The sequence below is a fragment of the Triticum dicoccoides genome, chromosome 2B (genome assembly GCF_002162155.2).
Source record: "Triticum dicoccoides isolate Atlit2015 ecotype Zavitan chromosome 2B, WEW_v2.0, whole genome shotgun sequence".
Classification (NCBI taxonomy): Eukaryota; Viridiplantae; Streptophyta; class Magnoliopsida; order Poales; family Poaceae; genus Triticum; species Triticum dicoccoides.
The window spans coordinates 384,244,084-384,255,036 of record NC_041383.1 but is presented as its reverse complement, the minus strand read 5'-3'; the positions used below and the strand labels follow the sequence as shown (position 1 = coordinate 384,255,036).

Here is a 10,953-nt window from a genome sequence, read left to right as displayed (position 1 = left end):
CATGTTTACATGGCATCAAAATAACAGCAGAACAGGGACTAAAATCAGCAATATCATGAAGCCTAGTTTGCATGCTTGTGCTAGTCACCACATTGATCACAAAAATACATGGTAAGCACCTCTGTAAAGAAGACATGGCATAGTTCAACTCACATGTAGGACTCAAGTACATAAGATGCACACATCAATCATGGCAAAAATGACAAAAGTGCATTTTCTGATAAGAATCTGAAACTAACATTATGAAGCACTCTTCCAACAGCATTTCGGGCATCAAGATGAGCCCAAATGAAAATGATGCAATGCGATGGAATGATGTACTCGTCGAGGCGAACAATTCGGTATGCTACACGCCAAAAACGGAGCCACAGGTGCAAAGTTGTGGGGTGTTGAACATGCAACAAAATTACTGACAGATAATAACTCTAGGGGATTTTCGGGGGGAGAAGTCAACGAGGGTGGATCTAGATCCGGTCGTGCGGATCGAGGACGGCCGGCGCGAGTTCGTCGGAGGGCGCGGGCGTCGCCTGAGTTGACGGAGGGGAGGAAGGCCGGAGAGGACGGGCCGGCCGGAGCTTGGCCGCGGCGGCGCGGTCGGAGACGGGGTCGGGCAGCGGCGCGGTTGGAGGCGACGCAGTCGGAGGCGGGACCGGGCGGCGCCGGCGGCAGGCGGAGGACGACGGCGGCCTGGGCGCGCGGCGGCGGCGAGGCGGTTGGGCCCGCGAGGGCCATGAGCGGGCCGGCGCCGCGGGGCGGCGGCGCAGGCCACGTGGCGGGATCCGGTTCATCCGGGGCGCGGCGGTGGACGCGTCCGGCTCCGTCCGGACGTGTCCGGCAGCACGGAGAGGAGCGGGGCTAGGGTTAGGGTAGGAAATGATCCGGGATTTCGGGGGAGGGGGTGTTTTTATAGGTAGAAGGAGCTAGGAGTGTCCAAATGAGGTGTAGTTTTCGCCCACACGATCGTGATCCGACGACGGAGAGCATGGAAGTGACTTAGATGGGTTATTGGGCTGTTTTGGAGGGGTGTTGGGCTGCAACTCAAAAGAGGCCTTTGCGGTTGTGCGGTTAACCTTCGGAGTACCAAACGAGCTCCAAATGACCCGAAACTTGACAGGTGGTCTACCGGTGCTATACCAGGGCCACTTGGCAAGGCTCGGTCCATTCCGAGAACGTTTAACACCCGCACATGAAAAGAGACAAGAGGGGTGTGCTGGTGCATGTGGGAGTGTCGGATTGTGAAACGGACAATGGGGAAAATGCTCGGATGCATGAGACGAACACGTATGCAGATGAGATGCACATGATGACATGATATGATATGCATGACATGAATAAAATGCAAAACAAAAGGCAAAACCCAGACACGGAGGGAATATCATATCACATAGCCAAAAATGGCAAGAGTTGGAGATACAAAGATGGAAAGTTACATCCGGGGTGTTACACCACATGACCAAAACAAAGGGTACGAAAGCAGTGAAACCGATATATCTGTTGAAGGCGATCCCACCGGTCCTATTTATTAAGTTGCAATGGCGAGTATCTTTGGACCCCAAAGAGTTGTATAAGTTGGAAAATGGAGATTTGCCTGTGGCATTGGCCGTTGGGCAGCTAGCTATTGCATTTGAAGGCTCCACAGAAAGAACCCGCAGGTACTATTACGACAGGTGGCTTCGAATCCAGTTTGTTAGTCGTTTGCATCTCGGTTAACAAAAATAAGCTTGAATCCCTCCATTCATAGATCAATCAGCTAAAGTTGTTAAAACAATGCCCCGGTAAAAAGGTAGCAGAAGGTCGTTCTTTCTTACACTAAGTTGCACTCAGGTGCTGCTGTTTTAGAGCTAGGCAATATTCTCTGTGTAAACCAGTATCGTATTTGTTCGATATGGACCATTCTATAAGTATAGTCATTTCAGTCTTCCTCAAAGGATCTCCGATCTATTGTGCAACCTTCCCTTTGAAACCCACACCACACGAATACTTCTACCCCTTATCACAGCTCCAATGCCCACAGGCATCTGTCTCTAGCACAAATCTTTTACTGAAATCAGGGAGAACCAACACAGGGGCCTCAATTAAAGCTTGCTTGAGAACATCAAAGGATTGCTTTGGCTTGTCCACACAAATGGTACTCCTTTCTTTAACAAGTTCGTGAGAGGTCTCCTAATTATGTATATACAGGATGAGTCACATCTTGACCGGAGCCATGCGGAGCACAAAAAGTGAAGAGAAAGGATTTGTTCACCACTTTAAGCCAAAAGATAGAAATGAAAGTTGTTCCCATAGAATGAGATTAGATCCCGCAAGAGAGCTATTTATCCCGAAGCTTACAAGAAGCAAAGTTGAAACGGGAGCTTTCCCACCACGACATCCAACTCTTCTCTTCTGTAAGCAAAGGGGCTTTCAACGAGATAGGGAGCTGTACAATTTCACCCGTGGGTGGGGCTGGCTACGCTTGCTAGATTGGATCAAATATACGTGTCCTACGCTAGGCGGAATCGTTGTTTCACTCCTCCAAGTGTTCCTTGCCAATGGGTAAAGCCTTTATCTATCACTTCGGTCGGAGACATATTAATTACCTTTTTTATCCTTGGACCCTTGAAAGCTCGCTTCCCTTCCAGAACTGAGGGAAACCGGTGCCTGAGAGATCCGTTATCTGCAGTCTCTGAGCTTGATTGCACATCTTTTCCTGCTCATACATGTGTTTTTGCACGCTTGAGACCTCCTCTTTCGCTTGGCTATCCGAGGAAAGATGTCTTACGAGGTGGGTTGGACAACGTACGTAGTGAGCCTGCCGCTATCAGTGTGAAGATGAGCATCTATCTTTCTTTTCAGGATTTAGTGTGTGTGTGCTTGTTCTTAAGGGAACGTGCAAATCACCCAATCATATCAGGATGGATCCAATGGGTGTGATTTTTGTCTGTATTGGTCACTTACCCACGCTATAAGAAGAAGGGTGTCATGGAAGAGTTTGGGGTCCAAAGCCACACCTTCTTTCCCCCATAAGAACAGAGGTCAGGAGCTGCCGGCAGGGCGCTGCATTCAATCTGACTGATGGCTCAAGATAAGTACGAGACATACTTGAGATAGATAATTATGTATTTCGCTATTTCGAATACCTAAATAGCTGCTACCAAGAATAAGTACGGAGATATTGGATCTCCCTGGCGTAGTCCCTGAGAAGGTTTGGATTCCTCAAGACGCTCCCCATTGAAAAGAACCGAGAAGGTAACTGAAGTCACTAACCTCATCACCATAGAAATCCCACCTTTGCTGAAAAAAAGTGGACTGGATAGTCGTCCGGGCCAGGGGCCTTTCAGGGTACATCTTAAAAAGGTCACACTTCAGAACCAGTAAAGGGCGCAGTCAATTGCTCATTCATTGCCTGAGATACTTTCCGAGGAACTGTCGACAGAACGAACATCCTCCATTCTTTCAGTACCTTCAGCAGTATAGAGATGTTTAAAGAACTCATTCGTCATCCCACTCATCTCCTCTGAAGGGACAACGAAGGATTGTCTGAAGTAGGACCTATTCGTAGCTCATTTCAAATGGGCCAAAGAAACTAGGGCCACAGAGACCCCCCCCCCCTGTGTCATGAAAAGAGAAACTTTCGGTAGTCACAAAACCCTATTTTAAGAAATAAGTCATTAGATCCCATATCAGCTATAGCAGTGAAGTTCTCATAAGCTTTCATCATGTCGAGCTTTAGTGCACACACCTGATCATCTCGTGTCTCTTATGCCCCTCCTTCTTTTGGGAGGAAATCAAATGAGTAAAGGTTTCTATCGACTCCCCTCAAGGAACCACTCACTACTCAACTTGAAACCACGGACCTACCTCCTGCTTTTTACTTTTTTCTTTGTCCCAATTCATATCGAGCATGTCTTTCTCCATCTATAGATAGAGAGAATATAGGATAGGGGCGCTCAAAGCAAATAGGATTCTGTATCTAATACTAATAGGTACTAACCGCATTCAAGATTGACTTGACCTCTTATTTTGGATAGGAGAAATGCTTACGCCCCAGGGGTTTAAAGGGCCCACTCCGTTTTGTTGACTCATCAGGCTCACCACCTTTTGGAGCTCATCCAACAGTCAGTCTAATCAATCCGTTGCTATTGCTATCTATCGCCATACCCACAAGAGGGTAATTTATCCAACTCCCCGTGCGAAAGCAAGTCCCGCGTCAGCAGTGATTCGAGTTGTTCCTTGAGAGCGGGCTTATGGCATTCCAGGTAAACATAACAATATGAGAGAGAACTCCGTTCAGCTTATAAGTACTCGATTGAACCAATTGTTTTTTCATTTCCCAGTAGGTCACCTTGGGCCAGCTGGTGACTTTCTAGAAAGAGACAAGGAAGTCGATTCAACATAAGGGAAGAAAGCATATTTTAGGTTTACTCCTTCCATGTCTAGTAGGAGTGCGTGCTTCTTATTGCCTTTTGAGGAGTAGTTGTATACATTCCTCACTCAGTCTAATTAATTATCTTTCTCCCTACCCAAATACCAAGGGAGGTTTATGAGTCGTATCCTCCTTACGAGATAGCGGAAGTAGCATTAGCGGGAAAAGTAAGCTCCTTTTCAAGCCTTCTCTTTCGTAACCTTTGATTAGTTCCTTAGATGCCCTTAGCAAGAATGATGCAGGAGCAAGAAAGTCTATTTCCTCCGCCTTTCCAGAATCTAGATATGAATATAGTAATGGCACTCATAGATTATCCTTTTTTTAGTAGGGAATAGCCCATATCTTTGATTAGTTACTAGGTATTTGGATGATGGTTTTAGTATTATTCTTGCTAATAATTCAAGATAAACTATCTCTTCAAAATTAGTTAATAGAATCCAAATTGATGCGTAGAAAGAGATCTTACCTATAGGAAATAATTATTATCACTAATCTCTATTCATCAATCTTAACTAACTGAGGATAGTTTTATGTCATATCTTCTCGCTCAAGGGACAACATTCTACCCACAATGTCTAAAGCTACCTTGAATCAATCAATGAATGAATGATTCATAACCCCCATGGGTTCGAGGACCCGTTGGTCAAAGGAAAAGGGGGGTCCAGATTCCAGGACGGAGCCGTATGAGGCGAGAGTCTCACGTACAGTTCCTTTGAGAAGGCTGTGATACCACCACCTATCAGGCCCGACGAGCGGTCCACGGAGCTGCATCCCTACTCACCCGGTCTATGCACATCGCTCTTTCTAGGAGGTTGGCTGCCTATCCTAGATCTTCCCATTTCCAAAAGATCCCTTGTTCGATCTGGTTTAGTATCAAGGTTCTTATTTTTCTGTTTCTATATATATGGGTCTGTGCAGCATTTCCACGATATCGTTATGATCAATTAATGGGACTTGGCCGGAAAGTGTTCTTGCCTCTATCATTAGCTCGGGTAGTCCCTGTTTCAGGTGTTTCAGTCACCTTTCCATGGCTCCCTTAATGTATGTGCCAGGAAGTTTCTTATGAAGGGGGCTACTCCCCGAAAATGCCCCGCCCCTTGTTCGTTTGTCGTTGGGGATTCATTGCTCGTTCTGCGGTTATAAGTAACATAGCCAGCCTAATTTCTAGAATAGGGCTGCAGGCAGGAGGGCTTTGTTTGTGCAATCTTTTTCGCAACACCCTCTCCTCCGGCGAACCTGCGATCGCCGCCTCTAACTGAATGCTCAACTGAGATTGTGTACAACAACCTTAACCGCACAAGACTGGGCTGGGCCTACCCCCATCCTAGAGTGTCAAAGGCGGGCGACAAGAAGGCGGTTGCAGGCAGTAAGTAGATGGACGGCTCTTTGACAGGAGGTAGTAAACATAGGTTGCGTTAATGATAAAGATCTTTGGGGAAACCGCTAAAAAAAGATTGAACATGTGGTTCCGAGTTTCGATAACTTCTTCTACTTTCATTTCCTCTGTCTTCCAAATCGCAGAGTTAATTCAAAAGCCTAGGTGTTATTACTGAGCTGCTGCTCTTTTTTCTCTAATTCCCTTCTCAGATCATCCGACTACTCCTGCTTATCCTACTCACTCGAAGTGACACTAAACTTTAATTTGAGCTAGTTACTATATCGAGATAAATTTTATACTCCTGCTTTTATTCTCATCAGTGTCTGAAGTTTCATGATGAATACTTGTTTCACATTTTATTGCTTACGTGAGGAAATATCAATTTGGAACTGGAATTTGTATTTGAGTTATGATGAGGAGTGAGGTAGATTCGCATTGTTGAAGAAAGCAAAGAAAAAGGATGCTACTATGGCTTGCTTGTGGCTCTTTCTTCTATTGGCTAGTCTCAGGCATGATAGTTTCCATTTCTTTTGGAAAGCAAGTGCGGCTCAGTCATAAGTGTTAGTAATAGCATGAAGTAAGTTGTCGGTAGCCGGCATTAGGTAAAAGGAAAAGCTTCTCAAAAGCATCTAGAAATATCATAGAATGGTGATCGAGATCACCTTCACGGGAATCATCCTTTGCAAATTGGGGGAAGGGAACCAATCAAGTCACCAAGAAGTTCCCGAAACTTGGTTTAGTATTAAGGTTCTTCTCTTCCAGCGTTTAGTATTCAAGTTCTTCTCTTCCAGCCCCCTGGCCCCTCCCTGATAAGTCAAGTTTTCAAAACGAAAAGCAAATGAAAAATATGGTTCGATGGCTCTTCTCCACTACCCGCTTTACTACTTTCTATTTTTTCTTATGTATTAAGTTTCCCTTAATATATAATTGGATATTACTTTCGATTTGTATATTTTTATTCCTTTGTCGTTTTCTATTATGCCTAATACCTATTTTCAATCTTTTTAGTTCGTGCTTCGTCGGCTCCTCCTTTCTGATCACTCTCCCACCAGAGATTCAAGACCCCTAGGCTCTAGCTCATTTAGCAGGGCTAAACTTCTATCTGAGTCTTTACGAGCAGGATCCGGGATGGGTTACTTTCATTCAGAATGAGCTTAATCACAATACCCCCCTGGAAGACATACCTGGGCGGCTTAAGCTCTTCCTAATGGAAGAAAAGATCTCTTCTATGCGATAAGATGTCATTCAGGAATTTGTGGCGCTTTATCAAAGAGTAGGGCCTTATCTACCGATCGAGCCCTACTTGGTCGATGAAGCGCTTCGTTCCTATCTGGACCATATGCACACAACTGATTCTTTCACTGTTCTCCAAGCATCTTATCAAGATCTGCGGGAGAATGAGGGAGGATCCGTTTTCTTTCGAAATGTTGTTTCCCACAACCGGGATCTCCTTGAGGCGGAAAGCTCCGCAAGGAGGTGCCTGGAAGTGGAATAGAGGATCCGGCGGGAAGAAATCCCCAAGAGCAAGGCAAGTCTCTTAAGAGCTGAGCACAAGCATGCTCTCAACTTGTTTAAGTCGGAGGATCTTAGAAGGCAATTAGAAAAAAAAAGAGCGGGGTAGCTCAGTAATTCTGATTCTTTTCTTTTCCAGCCCCCCGGCCCCTCTTTGATAAGGAAAGTTTTCATTTCTAAAATTAAAAATGACAAATATGGTTCGATGGCTCTTCTCTACTAACCACAAGGATATTGGGACTCTCTATTTCATCTCGGTGCCATTGCATGAGTGATGGGCACATGCTTCTCCATACTGATTCGTATGGAATTAGCCCGACCCGGCGATCAAATTCTTGGTGGGAATCATTAACTTTATAATGTTTTAATAACGGCTCACACTTTTTTAATGATCTTTTTTATGGTTATGCCGGCGATGATAGGTGGATTTGGTAATTGGTTTGTTCCGGTTCTGATAGGTGCACCTGACATGGCATTTCCACGATTAAATAATATATCATTCTGGTTGTTGCCACCAAGTCTCTTGCTCCTATTAAGCTCAGCCTTAGTAGAAGTGGGCAGCGGCACTGGGTGGACAGTCTATCCGCCCTTAAGTGGTATTACCAGCCATTCTGGAGGAGCAGTTGATTTAGCAATTTTTAGTCTTCATCTATCAGGTATTCATCAATTTTAGGTTCTATCAATTTTATAACAACTATCTTCAACATGCGTGGACCTGGAATGACTATGCATAGATTACCACTTTTTGTGTGGTCCGTTCTAGTGACAGCATTCCTACTTTTATTATCACTTCCGGTACTGGCGGGGGCAATTACAATGTTATTAACCGATCGAAACTTTAATACAACCTTTTTTGATCCTGCAGGAGGGGGAGACCCAATATTATACTAGCATCTCTTTTGGTTCTTCGGTCATCCAGAGGTGTATATTCTCATTCTGCCTGGATTTGGTATTATTAGTCATATCGTATCGACCTTTTCAAGAAAACCGGACTTCGGGTATCTAGGCATGGTTTATGCCATGATAAGTATAGGTGTTCTTGGATTTCTAGTTTGGGCTCATCATATGTTTACTGTGGGCTTAGACGTTGATACGCGTGCCTACTTCACTGCAGCTACCATGATCATACCATGTGGGGAGGTTCGATACAATACAAAACACCCATGTTATTTGCTGTAGGGTTCATCTTTTTGTTCAGCATAGGAGGGCTCACTGGAATAGTTCTAGCAAACTCTGGGCTAGACATTGCTCTACATGATACTTATTATGTGGTTGCATATTTCCATTATGTACTTTCTATGGGAGCCGTTTTTGCTTTATTTCCTGGATTTTACTATTGGGTGGGTAAAATCTTTGGTCGGACATATCCTGAAACTTTAGACCAAATCCATTTTTGGATCACTTTTTCGGGGTTAATCTGACCTTCTTTCCCATGCATTTCTTAGGGCTTTCGGGTATGCCACGTCACATTCCAGATTATCCAGATGCTTATGCCGAATTGAATGCTCTGAGCAGTTTCGGTTCTTATATATCCGTAGTTGGGATTCGTCGTTTCTTTGTAGTTGTCGTTGGGATTTGCATGTGTATTTGCGTTCAGCTTTGCTACTTTCCTTCTAGAAAAGAATGTCCGCTGAAGGGATTAGTCTACGTGGCCCGGGGTAGTCTTTCAATTCCTTTATCGGGTGGGAGAGTTTAGAACCAGTTAAGCCAATAGCTGCTGCTTTAGTCACACTAGCTACATCAGTTGATCATGGGTTTAGCATACCACCTCAGAATAGTCTACATGGCCCCTTGTTTTTACTACAATTTGATATAGTGAATCCAGTAATGCAGACAGCCCTTTTTAAAGCCCCTGACTCTCAAAAAGAGCTGGAGGTTTTGCCTTAACTCATTCCATGAATGTTGTTTCATTCCCCACGCGGCTGAATCCAACTCAGTCTTTATCCTGCCTTGGAGTTCTCTCTCATAACTGAAGCCAGGAGGTATTCGATTTATCAAATTTAGAGCTAGCTGCCCTTTTCTTGCTCCTTGCCATTAGCGCAACCCTTTTCTTTTTCTTAGCTAGCATAGTTTTTCACCTTCAAAAGAAGGCGCCAACGCTTTTGTAGTGACCCCTCCGGGGTCCCGGGTTGCTTTGGCACACCCCACCCCATCAGTCCTGTGTTGTACTTGACTTGACTCTCCCCCGCTTGCTGCTTGCTGATCGCAGTGTTCAAAAATGACATGAAGCTGGATATGAGTAGATGTTGTTGGTCGAAAATGTCTTTCATTCACAATGAAACAGAATGGTCTCACTCGATGCGTCATTTTAGAATGTGTATTTTCATATTAAGAGTTCTTAAAAGTTCTCAACTCAAAGCGCAACCGTCAAAAGGATGCTACAATGTTCGAAATTATCAACTTAACATGCCCCCTTACTTCCTTCGTGACCTCCCACTACTTCATCTACCGAAATGATTAGGCAGATCTCGTTTTTTCTAGCATTAAACCTTCTCATGATCCTTTATAGAGCATGGAGCAGACAGAGAGATGAAAGGACCACCTTCTCCTGCTTGCTTGATCGGAATCTATTCACATTTAGAATAGCGGAAGTGCTACTTAACTTCACTTAGTAGTTGAAACTCGGAGAGACAGAGAGAGTCCTCTCTCATACTTGCCAATTCCAAGGCTGATCAGCAAGGGAATTGGCAGGAACCAACCTTAGTTGCCCCTCGGTAGAGTGAGTCTACTTAGCGAACTGGCAGGACGCAGAGATCGATTGATCAATATGCATATCGAGAGTTGATGGTTCACCGCCGCCCCCCTTGTCCTGCCCCGGCCGGGGAGGCAAAGGGGATTGCTATCGTCACCCTTTCTCCCGGTGTATGTGAAAGAGAAAAAGTGACGCACTTTTTGGATTTTCGGTCTGCGGTTGGTTGGGCCAAAGAACGAGAGTCAGCTTCCTTAAGTCCGTTCTTCCTCAGTAGCTCAGTGGTAGAGCGGTCGGCTGTTAACTGACTGGTCGTAGGTTCGAATCCTACTTGGGGAGATTTGATTCATTCAGAATTCGAATTGATAGTTATAGCTTTTCTGACTAGCGACCCCTGTCCTTCTCCTTTTTTTTCTAAAGACGCAGCAGAATCGTCAAACGGGACATCAAAAGTGGGAAGTTGATTATAGGATTTCTATTCCTCACTCTCGTATAGGTGAACTTGGTTCGTTCAATAAAAAGGGATAAGAAGGATCCACTGGGAATGAATGGGAAGACTGGGGTAGTATCTTCATTAGCCGGAAGGAATTAGTCTCCACTAGCATAATTCGAAGAACGAACAAGTAAAGGCGTCTTTAGGTAGGAGGATGGATGGATGTGGTCCAATGGCTAAAGCTCTGGCAGCTTCTTGTAGACTGGCAGTCTCCGAGAGGAACCTTAACCACCCGGGTTAGGCCGGGTGGGATGGTATACTTTTTTTTCGCCACAAGTGGGAACTCAGTCCTTGGTAAGACCCAAGGGGGGAAGGAAGATCTTCACTCATTCATTAAGTAAGTGCCTGCGGTGAGACTGACAACAAACGAAGGGGGTGGAGGGAGACCGAAGAAGGAACAATTGTCTTGAATGCTACGCTGGGATCAGCAGCTTCCAGTGTTTTCAAAATGAGTTGGGCAGGAAGAGGAAGATCGG

At 45.0% G+C, this 10,953-nt stretch overlaps 1 non-coding gene and 1 pseudogene across 1 annotated transcript; both read left to right on the top strand.

The window, feature by feature from the left end:
• The first annotated feature begins 4,226 nt into the window (after window positions 1-4,226).
• On the top strand, window positions 4,227-8,474 carry LOC119360891 (annotated as a pseudogene).
• A 1,777-nt stretch (window positions 8,475-10,251) lies between these two features.
• TRNAN-GUU lies at window positions 10,252-10,323 on the top strand. Its single transcript has one exon. It is a non-coding gene; the product is annotated as a tRNA-Asn (tRNA).
• The last annotated feature ends 630 nt before the right edge of the window (window positions 10,324-10,953 follow it).